The following is a 6,778-nucleotide window of genomic DNA, read 5'->3' as shown; positions in this document are numbered from 1 at the left end:
ACACCTTTCACCACGGGTTCATTTGATGCTTTCACTATCAAATTTGATTCGATTCACCTAAATTCGTTCTTTCAATCACAAATAAGCACTGATTAAATTTCAGTATCAAGATTTTCACAAGATTATTAAATATTTGGCAAGATCCGTAAAATATTAATTATTCAAATGAAAGATTAGCATCAGGTAGTAGTATTACGAAAATACAGGATCTAATCATCGAAACAAGGTGTACTTACTATTTCTTAGAAAAGATATAGATGCTATTGATGGTAATTGCAATATTGATAGAAAATGATTGAACAGGGGATGATTTGATACGGGAAAGTAAAATAATCAACAACAATAAGATGAAAATATGGTGTAGAAGAGGAAAAGAGAAGAAATAGAAGATAAAGATGAAGATGAAGATAAATTTTATTAGAATTTGAAAAAAGGCAATCCTAATCCAAATAGGAAAAGAACGATTAAATAGCTAAGGTTTGAAATCTTAGGGGATAAATTGAAAGGAAAAAAGAAGGGGAATGAGGTGTTTGAACCCAATACCTGTAGGTAGAATGCACTGCACCTAACCATCAAATCTAAGGCTCATTTCTTGATTAATCATTTCATCTAACCCTATTTATTTTGAGGTGTGATGCCAAGTGTTGCAAACCAATGCCGCCTCAAGTATCCCTAGCAACATTGAGCCTAACCCAAAAAAAGAGGTGATCATGTTCGCACGTGCGCATAAAAACAAAAAACTTATAAAATAATTTTATAACCGTAACTTTACTGTAAACGTACAGGTCAGTCGTAATATTTGTATCGTTACAATAAAATATCATAATATTCCAAGAATCGAACCAAAAGGAGATGACGATTGAATGATAGATAGCATAAACTTTAGAGTCTAAACGGCTACTAATATGATTTTATAGTACGACAAATTATAACAATAAAATTTTGCAAGAAAACTAAATATGCTAATTTAGGGACTAAATTGCAAAGAGTACAAAACTAAGAAATTAACAAAATAAATTATTAATGGTGGTTGGTTGATTCCGATGTGGTTCACCGATCCTCGAACAAGAGACTTAAATCGCTTAAATTACTAAGTGACTCTATTTTATCTTTTGATTTCAATTTTACTGACCTAGATGAATTAATCTGATTTATCTCTCGATCTCACCAGTTAATTCGAGACCAATGAATGGATGCACAACAAGTTTTGTAATACCCTAACCCTTATCCTTTGCTGGAATAAGGTTACAGAGTATTATCAGATTTTAAATAATAATTACACATAATTATTGTCATTTATTATTTAAAATCGAGACTAATCATGTTGTCCCTTAAATGGACTCTCGAGGCCCAATACGAGTATTAGAATCGAATCGGAACTAAATCGGGAACTTAGAAAATTTTTCGCAAAATTTTAAAATTTTTCCTAGGTACAGGGTCACACTCCCGTATGGCCAAGGGACACGCCCGTGTGGTCCCATGACATGCCCGTGCTTCAGGCCATGTCTTACCCATGTAACTCCTTGACTTGGGTCACACGGCCAACCACACACCCATGTGCTAGACTGTGTGGCCAATTTATTTTCCTAAAATTAGGTGCAGTTTTCACACAGCAAAGCCACACACCCATGTGCTACGCCGTGTGCCTCACACAGTTGAGAACATGCCCGTGTCTCTAACCATGTGCTCAATTCTGAGCATTTTGTTTCTAAATTTTAAGATGCAGGTGACACACGGCCAGACTACACGCCCATGTGCATGGCTATGTGTCACACATGACTGAGACACACGCCTGTATCTCTGCCCGTGTGGACAAAAATAGGCTTTTTAAATGCCAATTTTCTTACCTTTTTTACAATCAACTTGCATACAACATTTTCATATACCAATACAACCTCTAAATCAAGTAACCAATACAAACAAAAAAATCAAGTTTTAGACCTAATATGTCATCATACAAATCATTTGCAAAAACTTACTACATTAACTCCATTCATTGATTATTATAAGCTATTACTAAGTACATGAATACAGACATACATATATGTATATGTGCCATTATCAACCATGTTACAAGTTTGCTTTTTTTCAATTTAACCCTATACATGCCATATAAACCTTAAGATGCATAACAAAATCTACTTGAGTTTTCTGGGTAGTGTGAGTCGATGTGTTGATCCGATCCTCCAAACTTTTTGAAAATCTACAAAAACATTGAAAAACTAAAGTAAGCTTAATGAAGCTTAGTAAGTTCGTTGGCTTAAAACATAAATCTTACCAAACATACTATAACAATTCATTTAAGTAAATCGTTCAATGTACTATTCCTGCCAAACACAACTTCAATCAATGAAATCACTTATTTCAAATCGATATCAAAATAACTTCAAATTTTCAGACATTAATTCCATATATCACTTACCAACCTTGTCAAATCAGAGAACGTCTTATGGATATGAGTACATCGTATACAGAAGCCTGAAGGCTGCACAGAAGCATATAAGTGCTAAATGGAAACCCGTAAGGGTTAAACTGAAGCTCGAAAAAGCTAAACGGAAACCCAATAGGGTTAAATTGAAACTCATACAAGTTGATTGAAGCTCATGTGAGCTAAACGGAAAGTAAACATAGAACTTCGCAACAAATGCTGAATCTCGGTTTACTTGAGTAGTTTGCCGTCAGTTCTTTTCTTATACTGAACGAATGTACTCAATCCTGCGTTCTGATCGCTTCGTGCTTTCACTTTAATATACATAGTTTAGCAATAATTTTATTTTCAACAATAAACATAAATACCAATCGTCAATTAAATAAATAACATTAAGATTTAACCATACGAACTTACCTGGATTAGTTTGTAAAATTTGTTGTAGTTTAGGAACTATTCGGATAATTTCTCTTTTCTTTAATTTTCTTTGGACTATTGATCTATAATATAAAATTATTCATTCATTACCACATATATTTCAACCTCATTCCACTTCACAATTCATACCCTTCAATTTTTGAAATTACACATTTACACCAAATTTTATAGTTTTTACATTTTAGTCCCTAATCAATTAACCTATCAATTTAACTTATTTTTCTCAAATAACACTTTATTCCATCATTTTAAACTACTACAAAATCTTTGAAAATCATAATTTCAACACTAAACCCTAATTCTTAGCTTTTTCATAATTAGGTCCTAAAAATCAATTTTTATAGAAATCACTTAATAAAATCATCACATAACAAAATTAGAACTTCAAATCCATGCTTATTCATCATAAAATTCCAGCACTCATTCATGGAAGCTTTCGAAATCACTCATAGAATCAAAAACTAATGAATTCAATAGTTGGACCTAGTTGTAAAAGTCTCAAAAACACAAAAATTTCATGAAAAGAACTAGAATTGGACTTACATGTAGCAAAAATATGAAAAACCAGCTTAGAATAACTTTTCAATGGCTATTTTTGGCTGGATAAATATGAAGATTTGTCTAGAATTTCAATTTAGTCATTATTTTATTTAGTTACTTTGCAAAATTTCCAATTTTGCCCTTAGTTCACATTACTTCCCTATTAATTTCCATATCTCTACCGTCCAGCCTATGTAATTTAGGCCTAATTGCCCTTTAAATCCCTCTTATTTCTTATTTGAGCTATTTAGTCACTATTTCTTTAATTAACAAGTTTTGTATCTTTTTCAATTTAGTTCTTTTTAATTAATTAACTATCAAAACATTAAAATTTTCTAACGAAACTTTAATACTAATTCACTAACACTCCGTAAATATTTATAAAAATATTTATAGCTCGGTTTATGAAAACAAGGTCTCAGTACCTCGTTTTTGACCCAATTTACCTAATAAATTCTTTTAATTCACAAAATTCACTAATTCAAAAATATTTCTAAAATTTCACTTGACTAATAAATAGTAATTTATTAAATTTTCAAACTCACTCGTCAGATTTAGTGATCTCGAATCACTGTCTCCAACACCATTAAAAATTAGGTTGTTATAAGATTACCTCTCAATCTCAGTTTTCTAGATATTCCTTTAAAGGAGTCACTTCCTAAGGTTTTAAGCCTATTCGATTTAGTCTAATTTATTACGGTTTAGACCTTTGTCCAAAAATCAGCTTACCCACATCTGCATCAATCAACCCCCCTTTTGGTTTAGCAATTGATGCTGAAAATAAAGAGAATGAACATGGAAATAAAAAGAAAAGAAGTCGTTAAAGAAAAACTTAAGAAAAATATAAAAGTTTGGATGTTTATGCAAGAAAAATTAAAGAACATGAAACTAAAAGCATTCAACAAGAAAATATAAAGTAATAAACATAAAAATAACAAACTTTAGTGCATTGAAAGAAAAAGAAAGTGAAATACATTAATCTAAATCTAAAAATGTCTTACAACCAAAGTATAAAGACTGAAAGTGTAAATAAACCTAAGCTATAGTGATAACTAACTTAACTAATACTAAGAACATTAAGAACAAGAAGTAAATATAGAAAAATAAACTTTAAAACTAAGAAAGAAGAAGAGAAATATAAACCCTAGAAAAAGTGAAAAAAAAAACTAAGAGAAAACCTAGAGAAAACTAAGGTTAAAACTAAGCTAATGTGTGTTGCTCTCCTCCTCAGCCAAATTTGGTTGTTTTAACTGCATTTTGATGAATTTTCATTGCCAAAATTGCCTTACACGAGTCTTTGGTGATTGGTAGATCGGGTGGACAAAGACTACCCTTTTTGTCCAATTTTATCCCGTTTACGATGTTGGTATCGCAATAACCAGAAGAGGATATCACGACAACTCGAGCAATTTTGAGCCTTAGGGAGGGAAAGGATAATTTTTTTCCTTTCGAAAAAAAATAAAACAATGTTGACGTGGAAGCCCTTAATTAGGGCAATTTTTTTCTAATAGAATTAATTTTTTGGGTTAAACAGGTAAGAATAATTAAATTTAAGTACATTTGATCAAAAATAGGTTAACTATCACTTTGGAAAAATAAGAATAATTTTTTAATTAAGCTAAAGCAATATCAAACAAAACCTTAATTTATATCATTGAAAACAATGGTAAATGAAGATTAATAACTAGAAAGTCAAGTCCATCTATATTTATTATAATGTTTCTTATTATGTTAGTGTCGTAAGTTAATCGGATACCAATTTAGTTCAGAAAAGATAAAAATATCCTCATTTTACAAAGTAAATTATATCATTTTGAGGATATTTTTATGATTTTATATAAAAAATAGAAAAATACACACATATAATAGCATTTATTTTCTAGATTGCTTATCTATACTTATTACAATACAATCTACCATGTGTGAGGTTATTTTTGTTATTTTATATAAAAAAAAGAAAATTGCACACATAATAATATTTAAACTAATATCTCTTGTTCACATTTATGCTTCATCATCCAACTAAAAACTCATTCATTCTTTATATAAACTTTTACAAATATATATTACATAAATTTGTTTTTCACACAAGCCGTGAGTGTACCATAATCTGAATTTTAATATTGAATTTTCATTCGATAATTTTTTTATGTGTTATAGAAAAAAATTAATACCATGATAAACGATTTGGGTGCGTTTATTATTTTTAATAGGGAGAATATAACATTTGGTCCCTGAACTTGACAGCTAGGTTCACTTTGGTACCTATAATTTTTTTTGTCCAATTTGACACTTGAACTTAACAACTAGTTCCATTTTAGTCATTGAACTTGAAAGATATAAAATTTTGATGATATGGAACTTTGAGGCTGTCACACATCATCACTTGAAATAAAAAAAATTATATAAAATTTTCAAGTGATGATGTGGTCAAATCTCAAAATCTCACATCTAGTGTTTTAATAATCGAACTGGTGGTTGAAAAAGTTAGGCAACTGGTTCCAGATTTAACCATTTTGATTGGTTCGACTTCTGGACCAACAATAATTAACACAATTAATTAAAAATTCATAAAAATCTTTAAATAAATAAATAACTTATTGAACCGGTTCAACTTATTCAATTGTTGATTTTTGTCTTGGTTTTTTATTTTTACCAATTTCAAGCAGTTTTTGAGTCAATCGATTAAACCCCTTTATTTGAATCGTTATGTTGATCAATTTCCGATCTCTCCAAATTGGTCTTGTTCCTGTACCAATTCAAAAACTAAAATGGATCTCGTTGCCAAACTCAAATATCAAAGTTGACAAAAAAAATACAAATACCAAAGTGAACCCAAGTTTAATATTCAAAAACTATATTATCCCTTTTTAAATATTATACATTTAACTATTTAATTTTTTGCATGTATTACTATTAATTTCAAATTATATGTTTTATTATTTATGTGTATTATTAGTTTTAATGCATATAAATATTTTTTTTTGAATAATCTCATTATAACTTCTGATCATATTTGTCCTTTTTGTTAGAAAATACCTAGAACCACCTAAAGTCCCTTCCCAACCCACAAGTACGAGGATAATACGCTTCAGGGCACTCGAATCCACGTACTCCAATGCATATAAATATTCTAAATATGTAATATACATAGGATTCCACACTAGCTAACCATGACCACAACCATATTGGGGCAAAAAATCTGATATATTTGAGCTTAGATTACATTTTTAAAAATAAAAGAAAATTGGAACACCCAGTTCTAGTTTTTGAATCAGATTTCTCTTTCTTTTTTAGAAAAACTAAAAATTACAATTCCTAACTTCATGGCTGCTAACGAGGTCGCTACTAAAAAGCCAGAGTCGCTATTTC

Source organism: Gossypium hirsutum, chromosome A10 (genome assembly GCF_007990345.1).
Source record: "Gossypium hirsutum isolate 1008001.06 chromosome A10, Gossypium_hirsutum_v2.1, whole genome shotgun sequence".
Classification (NCBI taxonomy): Eukaryota; Viridiplantae; Streptophyta; class Magnoliopsida; order Malvales; family Malvaceae; genus Gossypium; species Gossypium hirsutum.
Note: the sequence above shows the minus strand (reverse complement) of the source record.